A 17,858-nucleotide genomic window follows, 5' to 3' on the forward strand; every position below is an offset into this window, starting at 1 on the left:
CACACTGATTAAATTCCTCTTAGCTTGTGTCCTTGGCTGAGTAAGTTTGTGTGAGTGGCTGTGGTGCTAACAGCAGCCCCATGGAGAGTTAGTAGATTAATTAGAATTGGACCAAATAGCCAGTGTTGTAGAAGTTAATCTGCTCCCAGTTACATCACATGTCACCTCTCCTCTGGAGCCTCTGGTGTCCAGTGATTGTTTCAATGTCTTGATGTGATTTAAACTGTCGTTTCTGTGGCACCATGGAGTTAAAAAACACTGAGTGAACAAAGTTTCATCATAGAAATCTTTCTAGTGAAAACAGCATAGTGGATCTACAGCACACTTAATAAACTATGACCTTTGTCAACCTCTATTTGTAGAGAGACCAAAAGCTGGAAATTTAGCCATAAAATATATATAGAATATAGAATATCAACTAGTGTACTTTTTAACCCTCTGCTGAGTCATCGTTGTTGAGCTATAATCCTACCAAGATATTATGGCCATTTGGTTCAATTGTGGGCTGAGAACTGTATTTACAGACCCTTTGAGTTATCATTTCCTTGCTTTTTAAAAAAATACTTATCTACCTGGGAGAGGTCTGCTGAGTATGCAGTTATACAGTTATACACATTCACCCTGCATGAAGCCAAGTACAATCACAGTCTTCTACTGTCGGCCACCAACAAGTTCAGCAGAACAAATGGAAGTTAGTTGCCTTGGTAAAGAACAATTCAGCTCTACAACAGTTATTACAGAACAAAACTGATACAAAGTCTAAAACAGACTGACCTCTGATTAATATAACAGGGAGTTTCTTATATTCAAAGTAATGCTACAACACACAAGCAAGCGTTGGCACAGGTCCTGTGGTGGAACGAAATCTGCTGCTGTTAATTCATCTTATTCGTATTCTCAAGACGGGTTCAAAGCAAAGATTTCCTTTACACGATTAGTCTTCACTGGGTGTGCCAACTCTGCGCTAGTATTCCAAAGGCACATCTTATCACAACCCCAATCTCCATCTAAAGTGCCCTCAGGTTATGTTCATATTGAATTAGCTCACATCAAAGCGATTCCACACGACAAGCCTTTTAAATTAAAAGAGATTAAATGCTCTTTTAATTCTCTGATTACAAACAATTTACTCCGTCGGGATGATGTTACTAGACGAAAAATGATAAAGATCCTATTCATCACTGAAAGGATGTTATGTTGAAAACAACACATCTCAATAGAATAAAGACGAAGATGAGAACTCTGTTAAATGAAGAATTTAATCAAGAACATTACTGTTACCATTTCAAACAGGCGGTAAATTTGACAGCACACACTGTGTCAGAGATCTTAACACACTGCAAATGGTTTCGGAAAATTGTTTTATGGCTGTACTGCTGTATATAGATATCTCATGTAGGAGTCTGTGGGAGGCATTTAAACAACTCTGTGAAAAAAGTCAAGCAGAAACAAAGAAAGGGTCAGAATCAAAGAAGATACCAAAGCTTGAAGCCACTCCGTCTCATTGATCTCTCCTCGTTTTGATTTAGAGTTGTAAATGGCAAAGATTTATAGAAAACCATGAGATAACAGCCCTTCTCAAAAGGCTAATGCTGTTAACTGCCTATGAGAAACAAATGCAGATGGATGCTAACATGACTGTCAGTATTGTCTCCAGAAGATGGATCACTTAGCTGTCTAATCAGAGGTTTGGTATGAGCCTGGGATGTTTGTCAGAGTTGGTTATACCACAGTCACTTGGACAGTCGGCATCAGTCGTTGCAGGCATTCAGTGAGATTGATTCACTTTAAGGGAGAATTGGGCTCCACCAGTCACCTAATCTTGATAGATGTGACAGGTTTGGAAAAGCCGAAGAAAAGCGCCCAGACAGATTATTATGGATGAATATGTTTCTGATGCTGCCTTTATTGCAGACCAACAACTGAGGCACTCATACACGTACTTTAGGAACAAAAACTTACTTTGGATTAGCTAAGGACCATAAAAAGCCCTGTCTCCTTTAGCTATTCTCCTCCCCCCTTGTCATCAAACTGCCAATCAGAGTTAGGGAGTGGCCTGGGAACCAATCAATCAAGCTGATTGGGAGTGTCAGGAAGTAGCTGCAATAAGCAACCAGAGGTTGTGCCTGTTGCAAAGACCGTTTAACCGACACAGCATGTTTCGCCAGCATGATAATTAGGACAAAGTCCTTGCTCATCTCCCCTCTACAGCTTCAGACTCAATGTAAGTCAAAGTGCAAATGGCTCAGACTGTAGTGTTACTAACAGTGATACTGTACTTTGATATTGCCAGTTCAGTTTACTCTGAGGGATATAATGAACCTGACAATACTAGTGCTGGAGCTAGTATTACACAGATTCATATCCTGCATCTTTCTAACACATTACCGCTGTCAAATGACAACTGGAGATGCACAAAATGTTTTATCTGACAGGCCCTGTTTTACCCAATGTACTGTATATGACATTCATATGACACGTGTGGATACCAGCTAACACTGCCACATAACTTGTATGATCCCAAGATGCTAAAAAACAAAGCTGTTCATTTTAATCTGCGAGCAAACGTGTGTGTGTCTGCAAAGAGCCGCAGTGATACAGAAGAAAACGTTGAAAGATGATTATAACAGCCAAGACAGTAAACTACTATTTAAATAGATGGTTGCAACACATTGCACGTTACATTACATGTGTGACTAACACACCACAAACATCAACACACAGTGTACGATCTGAAGAGAGTACAAAGTTAACAATGAGCACAACAAAAGAAAAGTTTTTACATTACGGCTTCACCAGCCATCTTAAAAAATTTTAAGGTGGAGGAGAAACTGTCTAATCTATGCAGCCTAATTGATTACATCTTCTACATATCTGTATGAAAAGACACAAAAAAAAAATAAATACAGCCCAACCAGCTGAACTGGACAGCAGCAATGATTACATCTTCTGCATATCTGTATGAAAAGACTGCCTGTATGTCCATCATCATAACAGTACTCCAATCTTATGCTCCAGCTGTCCATCCATTTCATTAAGACAATAACAGAGAGAAAATATACCTAAGACTAAATACCTAAACATAATTTCTGCTTTTCCTTTGAGCTAACAGTGAGACAGTGAGTATGGCATACTCACAGTAGACACAAACTTTACATAGCAAACATACAGATCAGTTCAGTCCAATCTGAGATTCTGAACCACCATCCAGAGGAAAGAACAGAGGTCTTAATAGCACAGTGTGCTTCTTGAATTGCTCTTCACATTGCTACTGTACTACTCATGTACACTACAGCAGGAGAAAACAAAATTGTATTGCTTCTATTGTTCTTTTTCAGAGCTGTAGCTGCATATCAGTCTGAAATCCTTTAAGTCACCAAAGCTATTTGTTATTCGTTCCTGTCGTTTGCTGTCACATGAGCGTTTAGGTACAATAAACCAGTAAGCGTCTGCTGTCGGCCGGATGGCCGCACATTAAAACATTCACGTCACAGACACTTTATATAATGTTAGAACTCTAATCTTAAACCAGATGAAGGGTTTTGTCATCAGACGTGTGGATCTTCAGTTATCAGAGAAACAAGCTGAGCAAACAGCCACTCTCAATGTCACATGTCCGCGTCAGGAAGAAACTTGAGTATCGTCATCCCCACCCCCACCCCCCGGCATTATGCAGTAATTTGCTTCTTTTTATTGCCGATGTCTGCTTCAGTCTGCGGCAGAGAAGCAGCACTCGGCAGAAACAGAACCATAAACATTAGCTCCACATCTTTCCTCCCACCTCCACCCAATTAGAAATTAGTCAAATAAAAATTTGTCAGTTATTAAAAACAGACGTCGACTATGTTTACCATGTCAATTAATCGACTAATCGATTATTCGTGCTCATCCCTAGTTGATAGTTTCGTAACTGCTGAGCAACAATAATATCAAGGTTATGAACAGAGCTTTGAGCAAACAGGGAGAGAGCAGGTGTGCATTGATTACCAGAGTGGCCAGCCTGAGTTGAGAATATGACCCGAGCCCCTAAGCCATCTCTCCATCAGTCCTCCCTCCTCCCACCTCGGCTCAACCAGTGCTGTCTGTCTCCCTGAGCTGTCAATAGAGCCTGATGGGCCTTTTAGACACTTATCAATATTTAACCAGCCTCCCCCATTGACTCAGCAATTACTGCCTAATTGATTTGAGATTGATTATCATCAGCACCATAATGGCAGTGTGGGTCAGCGGCAAGTGCTGATAAAAATCCTCAGTGTAAAATTAAATTATCCTTTTATGCAACCAGTGTGTAAAGCAGAGCGTGTGTGTAAAGAATGAAAAGTGACTGTACCATGTCGAGGTGGAGGCCTCCAGACCTGGGTAGCTCCTCTCAGCTGGTTCCAGTAACAACATCCTGCTGGTTCCGGCTCAGCTTGGTGTGGACACACACTGGATGTGTTTTTCTTCCATGGCAAGGCTGAAACAAAGATACAAATATACACGAGAACAGTGCTACTGACTGTATTAGAGAGACTGTTCCCATTAAATACAAGGCTTTAAGGTGGCATAGTTCTTAGTCTGAGCTCTTCTAAAGACAAGGTCTGAGCCCAAGCCAAGATTACTAAAGTTCTGTCACCTGAATTTTTCTCAGAAATGGCACAGGTCTCTTCACAGAAGACAGTATACAACTTAACATGTCAAATGTGTGGAGTGGGTCCTTTAATAAAAGACAGCTCAGTGTGTCACAGAAAACACAGCATTTGAAAATAAGTTTCCATTTTAGACTGTTACAATGATAAGTCTCAGTCCAGTAAGAATTGAAGAATTGAACACGGAGAGTTTAAAACAAATAATAGAGAGAATTGCATCTAAAAACAGCATGCAGTGTTGAGGCAATGACCAAGTCCAGTCACAGTTAGTGTCTCCTTGAACTAACTGAGATGGTGAACAGTGTATCAGTGTATCTGTGTATCAATAACTGAAGTGGACGATTCATCCTTCACATGATACTGGGGCTGTGATGTCTGCTCCCAAACCTACAAGCGGTAAACATCTCAGCGTTTCACGTCCACATCATTACAGTGTGGAGTGATCCTATCATGGACCAAATTCAGATGGTGGGTGTGTGTCACATCCTTTTACAGACAACCACCGTCAAAGCTGCCTCGTTTGAGCTGTGGAAGAGCTTTTCCTTTTAGGCCACATTACTTTATAGTTGATGCCAGTAACAGGGCTGAACTACAGAGGGCGATCCAGCTTCTGACTAATCAAAGCTTTTTCTGCTGTGTGTGTGTGTGTGTGTGTGTGTGTTAAGTATGATCGAACAGGGAAGGGAAGGTGGGACGAGGCTTTCCAGGAGGTGCAGCCATCATCAGATTCATTCAGCTCTGGCCAAAGCTTTAGATGCATCTCTGATGTTCCCTCTGAGATCTTTCTGGACATCATGACTGCTTACAGTTGTCATTTCAGCATAAATGGATTTCACCTCCCATATTCTTTGTGACACGCTGTGTAGAATGATTGAACAGAATGTGCAATATGTTCTTTATATTTTGAATATTGGCTTATATCACTATTCTATTTTATCTTTATCTTATCGTTAGGTTATTTTATTCCTCTTTATTAATCTGTCCTTGGAGCACTTCAGAAAAATCCAAACAATTTGTTGATCCTAAATTAAACAAGTAAAACTGAAAGCTTTCCACTTTCCAAAGAGCTGGAATGAAAAGCAGTGTTACAGCACATGACTCTGGCTGTCCTTTATTACAACATAGCACCAGTAAGCAAAGAACACACAGCACGTGAACACACATGCTGAGTGAGTTCAGTTCTCACACACAGATGAAGTATATAATATTTACCCACAGAGCCACAGAGCAAGAGGTTAGGTGCAAAGTGCTATTCAATGCTCCTCTTTGAACATGACAGCCTAGTAGAAGAGGGCGGCTGTGAGGACCAATGCAGGTCATTAGCTCGCTGAAATACCTTCAGCTTAATTTATTTCAGAAGTGATTATGACTGCACGATAGGCTAATTAGGAACTCTGCTTAACATTTTACAGAGACTGTTTGTAAAGCATTAACTTCCACTGATTAAATACAGAATCCTTGATGAGTGCTCGCCTGTGTGTTTGACAGAAGACCTCGGCCTTAGCTGAATGCAAATTCAGACACTGCATTTAGGTGTTTTATGGAATGATGAGCAGTCGAGTATTTATGTCTCAATTACTGTGAGGATCCTCCCATTTTGGAGGACTAATGAGTGTGTGCATACAGACAACAGCTCAGAGCTTCCTCTGGATGAAGTGATAGGCTGTCAGGTTAGACACTGAAATCCTCCATCCAACAGCAAAAAGGAGAAGCACCTACGTCATGTGTGTTTTATCTTAGACTCATATTTTGTCTCTAACCTTTTCTGCTTAACCTATCTGCTTACACTGATTTGATTTTGTCTATCTCTCCATCCTCCACATCCTCCATCTTTTCCCTCCATCCTCCTTCTGTCCTTCACTTATCCATTCTTTAAAAGTCATCTCAGGTTAGCTGGAATGTCACATCGCTCAAGTGTGCCCTGTGGGGCAGCTGCTGTTATTTTAAAGGGTCATGTACATTTATCCGACCAGTGACTATAGAAGCACCCAGAGGCTGGAATGAGAGGCCTGAGTGGAGCTGCGACTGAAAGGACGAAAAAACAACATTTACTTTGGAGAAGTGGGCTTCAACAAGGAGCCTTTTTAAAGGTCAAAGGCCAAAGATGGTTGCCACCTGTCATTAGCTGACTTTTGGCCTGGCTCAATGAACCTTGGTCTCTTGACCATCCACGCAAGAAACTGGTGAAAGAGATTCCTCAGTGAGAGGAAATCTGTGCTTCCACTGTGTCTATGTGTGAGCAGGAATATTTCCACCGGCATCCAGACCATCAACGCTAATGAAATTCTGTCGGGGTCAGCAGTTCTTTAAGGTGGAGTCACAGCTGTTCAGATGTAAAGGAAACTCAGGTTAGGCAGATTGGAAACAATCAGTTGTGAATATATGCTATTTGAGTGGTTGTTTTTAATCAGCATTTGAACCTGTTCAAATTATTCTGACAGAAATCAGTTGCATCAGGTTGCATCATCTACAATATGTAAACATTGTATTCATTGATTTCACACACATAAATACAAAGGACGTGAAGATGAAGATTCTTCGCCTGTATAGTTGGGTAATTATGCAGTTATGAACTAGCACAAACTGAGAATAAAGTAAGAAACATGTTGATAAAAACATATAATTAATTATTATAAATATGAAGTTGAATTTGTTCACTGTCATACTTCTTATTGCCTGACATTTAATGACGACTTTGAATCCATATGATGTCTGATTGAGCAGATCATGATCCAGTTCTCTAGTGAGAGGTGTTAAGTGTCTGTTTGGACTAAAAGGTTGGTGCTTTTGCAAAGATGAGTTTGATACTGCAGCATCATCAGTTATGTATATGAGAAATAATAAAGGTCTTAATATGGATCTCTGAGGTATATCATACTGAATTATATTTCTTTTTGACTCATGACCTTCAATAAAACATGTTGTCTTCTATTTAAGAAAATAAATACTGAGTCACCTACCATTAACATCACCATGAGTCCATACATTTTTGAAAGCAGCATGGTTAACACAGTGTCAAATACTCATTCATATCTAAAGGTGTATATATCCAAGTTCTAAAAGTACCATACAAGCTAAATAATTTAAATGGAAACCATATTATAGAGAATATTATAGGTGTTCTTTCATACACTATTTCCTTCCAGAATCTTTGAAAAACATGGGAATATTAAAAATGAACAATAGTTTAAAAAACTGACCCTATATCACTGGTTTTAAATAGTGAAATAACTTTTGCCATTTTTAGGTCAGAGGGTGTGAAGCCAGTTTCCATGGATTATGCAAGAATAAATGTTAAAGGCTCAATAACAGGTGTCATGACTACCTTTATTTGGAAGATGCCAAATTAGTTCATGGCCAAACTAAATCTAAAGAATCACTGACAGTAGAATTTCCATCTGTAAAGGCTGGGGAAACTGTGAGGAGGCCTTTTTTCTTTGAAGGCAGCTGATTAATAATTTTCCATGTTGCCTTGATATTTTAGATTCAGATTTTGTGAAGAGGTCACTGAAGAATCTTTTCTTGGCTGCTCTGAGGAGATGACTGTATTTGTTTCTGTAAGATTTATAAGTCGCTAAATTTAAAGGAGCTGGTGATGAAACATATTTTCTGTCGAGTTTTTGCAGTCCACCAGAAAACCAAGGATTATTACATTTTTTGCTAATAATAAAGACATTTGAATTAAGTAGTTCCAGAAATGAGGGATTCACTCTCCATATGTAAGGAAACTTTCTCCAACATTTCTTTAAATTTTGATTTATTGCTTGGATTGAAATTTCCAGACTTACTGTTTTTTTAACTTTCGTCTAATGATCTGATATATCTGCGAGTAAACTTCTGGGGTTTGTTTCATAGTTACTAGTATCAAATGATATATTAACAATAAGTGTAGCAGATTTGTCTGTTACCCTGGTAGGTTTGCAAATAGTGAGTTAAAAATAACTTGCATATAACTCATTCTCCTGTTGGAGAATGAGTTAACTTAGATGTATACTCATGCATACTCTGAGAAAAGCAAGTAAAAGAAAGTGCAGCTTTTCTGACCATTAGCTGCTGCCTGAGATGCTTGCAGTGGGCGTAGTGCTCATTAAGCGGTGATATAAAGCACAATCTCATAATGACTTAAGATCTGTTGTCTGGTAAGCACTAACAAAACGATTGATTCGTAAGCAGAGGAAGAGAGGAGGCCAAGAGGAGAGGGAGAAAATTATAATGAGAGTGTGAGAGAGAGAGAGAGAGAGGGAGGGAGAGGCATTTAGTTGGCAGACAGTTTCCTGATTCAGCCAGGCTGGAGAGCAGGGGTAGCTGTCTTCTTCCATGTACCTCATCTATCACTGCCTATTTCTAGGAGACTCACCCGTTTCCCCCACCACACACACAGATGGAAGGGAGTGAGAATTCAATCTTTCCTTGCCTCACAGTCATCTGCAGAAATGCATTCGTTCACCCTTCGCGGCAGGGCCCCAAAACCTGCCAATAATTGTCCGCCAGGGCGGGAAAAAAATCACTGCAGGTAACCGAGCTTTCGCCGTGTGATCTATTTCCAATCTGTAAAGTCCCACAGGTAGATTAGGGACAAGTGGAAACGGGCTTTAAGGAGTAGTGGTGGTCTCCAACACCAGGGATCCTGTGGCACTTCTGGAAAACACACATACATGTACATGCACAGGAGTACTCAAGAGCTCGTATCTATATTCATCATTTTATTTTTTTTTACTTATAATAGTAATTTCTTACTTTACCTCTCAACATGTTCATTTACTGCTGCAGTAAGACTGGTGGGTATTTTCATAAATATGTAATGCAGCCCTAAAGAAAAAAACATCAATAACATGGACGTTATTAGAAAACTTGTTAGCAAACAGTTGCCTGTTTCCACATCTGGCAGGTATGGAGCAACACTAACATTTATTTGGGTTCATTTCTTTTTCTGTTTAGGTGCAAACATAAATGGCTACTTGCTGTGTCATCGTGCCTGGTTCCATAAAAGTGTTATTATTTTGACCCTCCATGTTTCTAAATGATTCAGTTACTGGTCACTTGGAGGCAGAACTCCACAACAAGCTGAAAATCAGACACAATATTCTGACCATTGATATGGTTAATGTTACCAGTGTACACATCCAGGAGCAACATAAGCATTCAGGTGGAGCCTTTCTAGCCACCTAACGAATGTTCCAATATTTCCTCTCCATTTGGCTCCGATTTTGGTCTCCACCAACTCCTGAGGGAAATATCTAGCTCATTAGCTGCTAAATGCTCCATATGTTTAACAGCTAGTGTCTAATTTCATCTGTCTGCTGTGTTGGTTGCCGAGCAGGTAATATACAGTGGGTTATTAGAGCTTTGAAAACAAGACAGTGAGAGAAGTGGGAGTGAACCAGAACAATAAAATGGCTGGAAAACCAAAAAAATGAGCTGAAAGATGCTAAAGCTGAGAGGACCTGCAGAGTTCATTAAGCATCTCTGGCTTCTTCACTGTGAGAAACCCCTTTAAGATATAGTGTTGATTACAGCTGCTTTAATGTAATATGTGAAGACATTTGTACCAGTGTATTCATTGATGGATGCCATCCCAGCAAACATTTGGGCATCGAATAGGTGTTAATATGACAGCGTGCACCTGTGCTGAAAACCTGTGAAAGTGTGGTGCCACAGGACCCAGTATGTCACTGATCCAGAGCTGTTTAATAATATTCTCTCGCATGTCATACTGTGTTTGAACTGATTAATGCATGTGTCGTAACACTTATGAAAATGTTGAAAGTGTCTTGATGACAATGAACTACTCTGATCTGGATTTCATTTTATATTTTCACTTGTGTTTGTATTGGTGGATTAATGTTTACACTAACATTCGGTGCAAGCTGTCACATCGACATCTGCTGCACGTGAAAATGCTGGCCGAGTTATTCAAAAGGGAAATCAATATGAACGTGTCGTCTGGCTCTCCCCTGTGGAACAACAGGCTCATCATCGCTCTGACAGGCCTCCACTCCTTCCACGCTCAACATCCTCCGACATAAAGATGACCTTTTCACCGGCACGGTCTGCGTCAGGTCAGAGCGAGGGGACGATGATCACAGCCACGATCCAACCCTCTCAAACAAAACTATCTCTCTCTGGTGAATGCCAACACAAGTTTGCTGACGTCCAGACTCTTCTCTTTCCTCTCTGTCTCTCGCCACTCTTTCTTATTCATTTGCATAATCCCTGTGACACTCCGATTAATAACTCCTGTGTGATTTGCATATCTATGCCTGAAATTGAGGACAGACATTCACACAGTAAATACAGTCCAGCAAGAAACAAACAGTCGAATGTGGTTTTCGTTTTGGACGAGGGATCTCCAGGGAGAGGGATGAATGTGGAATATTCTTAGGTTAAATCACACTCAGGCGACCGCGCGCACACACAGACACACATCTGCTTACAGGGTACTTTCTAACTCTTCTCCAATCCTTTTCTTAAGCCCTTGGCCCCAGCCAGACACAGAAGGGCTGGGAAAATGGAGACCTCACTACTGCAGCAGTTCCTGGAACAAACAGTAGTTTAAGAAGATACAACCCCAGAAAAATGTCCAAGGCAGTGCTCTGGTTCAACCGTCCCTTGGACAGTGAAGACAGATAGGGTTTGGGGGGCTTGTGTTTGCTTCAACAGTGCCCCCCAGTGGGAAAAAAGATGGGCTCCTAATGATTTCTGCCTGATTTACTATCAGATCATTGCACTCTGCAGATAATATCAACAAGTTAAATATCCATTAACATATAACTCATTAGACCACAACAACAAATAACTGGAAGGTCCATATTATTATATTAAATAAAATGGCTACAGACACAAGCTAGAAAACAGATGTTTTCAGCCTCTTTGTGTGATTCAGTCACTAAAAAGGGCAAACAAGGTATACTATAAAACTCTATTCTCACATGGAGCCTGTATTTTAAAAAACTCACAGTATGGATATAATGCAGCTTCATGATTTATTTTCTGCAAAACTAATCAATATTTCACTGTGTATCTAAAAACACCCCTAATTTCACCAGATGTTTGATGAGATATAATATGTCAGTGATAATGATTAAGCTGGGTTTTAGAATGAAGAGCTCTAGTCTCCCAAAATCTAAATGTTTCAGCTTCAGTTACTTCAGTTCAGATTTTTTTATTGATTACTTTTAACAGACAACTTTTGAGATTTAGTTTACCATCCTAAAGCTTAAGAGTTCATTTCCCTCTGCTGTGTAGGTCGTATTCATTTGTGTTGGGTGACTGAATTGCACACACACACACACACACACACACACCTTCACATGCATACAAATCCTCGCTGCCTCAAGGAGACCAAAGGCTGGAAATGACAAGCCTGCAATGAGGTAATGACATTTCTTCCTGCGTAATGTGGCCAAAGGCGTCTCTCCCTCTCAGACAACGACAAGACGCTGATATCTGGCCAGCTCCAGTGACAAGCACCGCTCTAATCGGCAGGTACAGCTTTCACTGCAGCTCAGGACCGAAGCACAGAGCAGCAGCTAAATAATTGAACAGGTGCAATATGTTGAGGCAGGATGGAGGTGGGGGGTTCGGTCTTGGGTGAGGGGGGAGAGGGCATCTCACCCAAAATGTCTGCAGTGTCCTCTGTTTCGGGTAAAAGTCATCAAATGTTGGTTTGGGGGAAATGTCAGCGTACTTGCCTCACATTCGGTGGTGGAGAAACGCGCTCCCTTCCACTTGATTCCCCCAAAGGCACCAGCTGTCAGCAGCCACCGCTCAGATTCTCCACCACACGCTCCCTTCATGCCACATTTTGGAAAAACACGATTTATTATAGTGTTTTCTTTTTTGCTTTTGTTTTCATATTTTTGCTCTCGGGTTTTTCGTCAAGTCTCCCGGTTGCCATGACAACAAATTGGGATGTCATGCTGGCATTTCACCCTTGTCTTAGCTCATGTGAACGACGACTTCACGGCCATACCGATTCCTGATTTCATGGAGAGGGTTGTCAGTGGTGGGAAGTGAGGGAGAGTAGATGTGTGTGTGTGTGTGTGTGTGTGTGCATGCGTGAGTGTGTGGCGGGTTGACTGACCTTGAGAGACTGTCCCTGTGCTGGGTGTAGGGAGAGGGAGGGATGGATTCAGATGCTGTGAAGCAGGTATTCAGTCTCCCAGCCACACATGGCGAGTGCCACAGCTGCAGTCGGCTGAAACCGACGTGGCCTCTCAGTGAAGGCAGGGCACTGCCCTTTGACACCAACAACACTCCAGTGTACAGCTACAGGTCTCTCTGTGGACAGGACATTAGTTAAAACGCTCAAAGATGAAGGGTCCAGGAAATTTAAAATAGAGTCAACAAAAGCAGAGATGGAGAAAATAAGGAGAAAGGTTCTAGAGAAAAAGAAAAAGGTGCAAATAAAACAATAAAAACAAGGACAAAGTGCATCTCATTTCTTTCCTAATAAACATGAAACTTGAAATGTCTGAAACTCTCAAAATGAAACGTAACGTTGCTTTATTATTAAATTCATCATAAGTTATAAGATCTCTATTAGATTGTTGAGCATTTGGACGAGTTACCCATCATCTGATATACAGTATATTTCAACCCATCTCCTCCAATTCCATGTGCACTTGTTTTCCCAGATTGAAACTGTTGCCTGGATCATATTTACTGGTAACAGTAAACATGTCCTGTCTCATGCAAAATCTTTTTAAGTTGAATTTACCATTGAAAACATGGGCATCATATTACATTAGATGACAAGACATTTTACAACATCTGACATCTGAGAAAGTACCAGCTCCTACAGGAAGTGTTGCATTATGGGTTAGTGAGTTTCAAGTCAGTTTACAATTTATCTTTTAGAGTTAGTCAGCCCTGAAAGTTTTAGGAAGCCCAGTTTACAAGTGTATCCCAAAGTCTGCAGGAATGAACCAGAGACTAAATCATCTGTCAGTCAGCCCAGAATTACTAATGTAACACAACTGCTGGATCCAGGAGACCACTGGCAGGGGAGGGTGTGTAATGGACGTCTTTCATGGTTCATTGGTACAAGAGGAAAACCTTTCAGGATGTTGATTATGTGTGGATTAATATCATCTTGATGAAACCTTACCAGGAGGAGTGAAGTCTTTCTTACCTCTTTTTTTTTCTATAAACAGGTGTTGGAAAATGGAAATCATTTTATAATCTGGGCCCTGAACATAACCGAGAGCTGTGAGTGTCCAAACAGGACCATAAACTCATATCTCAAACATTTCCTGATTTTACTGATTTAAAAAAACATGTTTTTCCTAAAATGTAATTATTGTTGTGAATTATTATTAAAAGACACGTGTGATTATCTTCCTCTGTAAGTGGGGGACCGAGACTTCACTGCCGCTGCCCCTACCCTCTGGAATTCCCTTCCACAACACATCAGGAACTTGGACTCACTACAGACCTTCAAATCACTAATCAAGACCCACCTGTTTAACCTGGCATTTGCACAGCTATCACTTTTTACTGTTTCTCTTTTCTTTTGTTATATCGTTAAGCATCTTTGAGTGTCTTGAAAAGCGCTATAAAAATTTGATGTATTATTATTAAGTGTGTACTGTAAATACACGCCTGTGTGTTATTGTGCATGTATTACTGATGGTGAATAATATCTGATTTTCAGATTTGATAATGAGAGCTGAAAGTTTTTTGGGGGAGCAGTTCTACTAGTTGGAGGAAGATCTAGAATTACAGATCCAGCATTCATAAATTTTCACTGGGACTCCTTGAAAAATAAATAAATCTGTGTCAAAGTCTTCTGTGGCATCTCTCACTCCTAAAAGTTTGACTCTGCCAATCAATCAAATTGGGCGTTATGGCAGTATAATGTGTGTTTTCTCTCAAGAATGCCCGTCAAAGGAGGCATTGTGGTGGAAACCTCCTCTGGACCCACAAAGGTGTCACAGTAAGCAGGGGTTGTCAGAGCCTTGTCACTGCTGGGTGGTTTGAAAGCATGAAAAATACTCTCTCTGGGGATGGAAGGAGGACAAGTGGTGAGGAGAGAGGGAGTGTGTGTGTGTGTGTGTGTGTGTGTGTGCCTTAACTCACTTTAGCCTGTTGCATCAACCCCTGTCAGTCCTCCAGACAATAGGTCTCCATCCACACAGCAGACGGGTTTCACCTTCAGGGGTGACGGCTACATTATTCAGCCTGACATGCTGAGCCACAGGGAGATCAAAATCTTTGTCTAATTGAATGCTGACAGTTTAGGTTCACTCACACTCAGAGCTATATGCAGACTGATTATTTGACTGAATAGGATTATTATGGGGTGAAGATTCCATCAAAAAGTAATTTTGGCAGCCTGAGGGTTCAGATTCAACGTCACTTATATCTGACAGCGGAGCACCTGTGACACAGCTGACAGCTATGTCTTAAAGGTAATATCCACCTCGCATGGCATGGGCCCGGTCTTGGACTTTTAAGGCAGCTTCACAGTTTTGGCACAAAGTGACAGTGACTAATCATCATTTCTACTTTTTGAACATTTAAAAGACCTAATCACACAGAAATCATGCAAACTGTCTGTTTCTCCTGCTTCAAAGACCTAAACATCGTTTCATGGTGGATTTGACAAAAGGTTCAGTAAGTGGTGCAGAGTCTGGCCTGGAGACTGGTTTGGAAACGGATCAATTTTCCTACTTTTTGCCAATATTATGACTTAGTGTTTACCAGCACTGTTGCTGCTGAATGCACACTCAAGGCTAAAATGTTTTGTTTGTGTGGATATAAATCCGACTTAAATACCTTTGTTTGCCTGTGTCTTTGGACGTGCTGCTTTGTTTACTGCTTGGGTTTGTACACTTCACACTGCTGCTGAATCTCCACCAACAAAATCTCATACATCCAACTTGTAATTACTAGTAGAAGGCTGATGTGAACAAGGAGTTCCCGTTTGGCAGTTTCATGTTTACAGAACAATATAAAAATATGACTGAATTACAGTCCCAGGCAGTCCAGCTAATACAACTGAATACAACAGATCTAATATCAGGGTATATCCAAGTTTAACTGAGTGTGTATCACAGCTCCACCATCACACTGAAGGTAGAAGCCCTGAAGCTGGTGATTAAATGTGGAAAACAATCAAAAGAATGTAAAAGCAAGTAACTAAAACAAGGCCCAGGCTGAAAATAACCTAAATGAATCCGTTCATTTTTAATTGACATGTCACTTTGACACAAGCTAAATACTTTGTCTTCCCTGAATACACAGTGGGTACACTGTGAACACCGTTTACCTCCTGAACCACACCAACACCTGAAATTAATTTAGGTTTAGTGAGAGGCATCTGTGTCTCAGTGAGTCGGGGTGTGACGCTCCTTGCTGCTGCACTTTGTGATTTATGATGATGTGTTTTGACTTTACATGTTTGCCTTTTGCAGCTCTAATTTTAGTAAATTATTTGTTATCACAAACAGCCTCTCCACTGACAGCAGCTGGAGCCCTGGCTGTTTGGTTCATAAAAACATTTAAACCTGCTCTCAAACTACATTCCCATCCACAGGTACACTTCCAGTTTAGAGCCATAAAATCAGCCTCAACTTCAATTTACCACCAAGAAGCATACTACAAAAAGTGACAGCTAATAGCACAGTGACATTACATATCCTTATATGTTCTCATCTTTATGCAACACAGACAGGATGATGCCATGTATACAGATGCAGTTTCATATCTGGGCGGTGAGGTTTGTTGAAACCCAGACTGGACAGGCCTGGGTTAACAAAGCAAATGTAAACTCTATCTTTTGAAATCTCAACTTTAAAAAGGCTGAAAACAATGTAGCTAAATGAACAGATCATAGAGGCAAAACAAGTCAAAACAGTATGATTTATAATAAATATACAGGAATAATTATCATGTACCAGACGACAGCACCATCTACAACAGAAATCCTCCTCCTCCAGCTGAGCATGTGCTATTTTGGTGAGCCTCTTTTTCCGTGTCAGTTTTGATAAGAGACCAGTGGAATAGATAATGCTGTTCAGGGGTCTCAGGGGGTCGGCTTGGCTCCTGTTAGAATTCATTTAGTCAGATAGCCTCTGTGGATTATCCCTGTTTTCAGAGGCCTGCATTTCTGACAGGTCATTATTGTACATCACACTGGGACCTACTGCAGAGAGCACCACGTAGAGAGCCCCGCCATGCATCCACAGCTCCGCACAGCAGCGTCCATGTACACACACACACTATCAAACATATGCCAGACAGGGGGTAAGGAACGCCTGCTCCTCTGAGGCGCCGGTCGTTCAGTGGTGGACCTGATAGATCTGCTGCCCTGGCTCTCCATGATCATTACTGCTGCTTTACAGACCCAGGGCCAAGGAGAGGACTCACGCTCACATGTACGAGCTGCGAGCAACAAGCAGAATGCTTGATGGACTGACCTGAAGACTGCATTTAACTAATGGGAACCCTGTGTCAATATCAAAGGGGGAGGAAGGTGAGGGCTGAGGTTGACATCTCTGTCTTTCACACATACACACACACACACACACTGTCAGTACCAACAGAGTGAGTGAAAACTCACTATTCTTTCCTTAACAACAGGATTACACAGTGTCATTGGGAGATAGTTCTGTTGTTGTACATTCTTTGAATGTAAATGTGAATAAACTACAATGTTGAGCAGATTTTTAAATTTTTAATTTTTGGACATATTCGTGGAAACAGCCTCTAAGCATCACCCCCTCTGGGTGACCATTTGCTGTCACAGGTCTCCTGACATATGAAAGCTGGTGCTGCTGGGAGACATGCTGCCAACTTTTGTGGTGCACTACTGACTGGTGAATGTCACACTGTATCGTCTGTACAAGACTTTTCGTCCACTTTTTAACAAGCCCACACTGTGGGTTATCATGACTGATTTAAGTCATTGTCGCTTTACAACATTTAACATGAGAGGACCAGTTCTACTGTTTGTAAGTTTTTTGTTCATGTTGTTTTAGCACCTGCTGAGTATTCAACTGTTTCCACACTCTGCTGAATCTCAAATCACCTACTTCCTCACATCTACTATTTTCACTGCGTGAGTGCATTCACTGGGATAAGAATGGAAACACGCAGTGCACTGTACGGACCAGGATGGTGACTCAAAACAGGTCAAAAAGCTCTGTGTGTAATGGACGCTTGGACACTTCTCACCCTCAGCAGTCACCATCTTGGTTACGCAGTGGAAGGAAATGGACCACCAGA

General features: G+C 41.0%; 1 protein-coding gene across 3 annotated transcripts in view; it reads right to left on the reverse strand.

Annotated features, from left to right (window-relative positions):
* The window catches only part of rnpc3 (RNA-binding region (RNP1, RRM) containing 3), a 142,964-nt gene that overhangs the window by 99,491 nt on the left and 25,615 nt on the right, over positions 1 to 17,858 (reverse strand). For all 3 annotated transcript variants that reach the window (XR_007809320.1, XR_007809319.1, XR_001963438.2), the window contains exons 16-17: positions 12,712 to 12,908; positions 4,331 to 4,456 (exon numbers count right to left, since the gene is read on the reverse strand). The gene's annotated coding sequence lies outside the window, so the exon portion shown is untranslated. The remainder of the gene's footprint in view (positions 1 to 4,330; positions 4,457 to 12,711; positions 12,909 to 17,858) is intronic.

This window comes from Lates calcarifer, linkage group LG24, assembly GCF_001640805.2.
Source record: "Lates calcarifer isolate ASB-BC8 linkage group LG24, TLL_Latcal_v3, whole genome shotgun sequence".
Taxonomy (NCBI): Eukaryota; Metazoa; Chordata; class Actinopteri; family Centropomidae; genus Lates; species Lates calcarifer.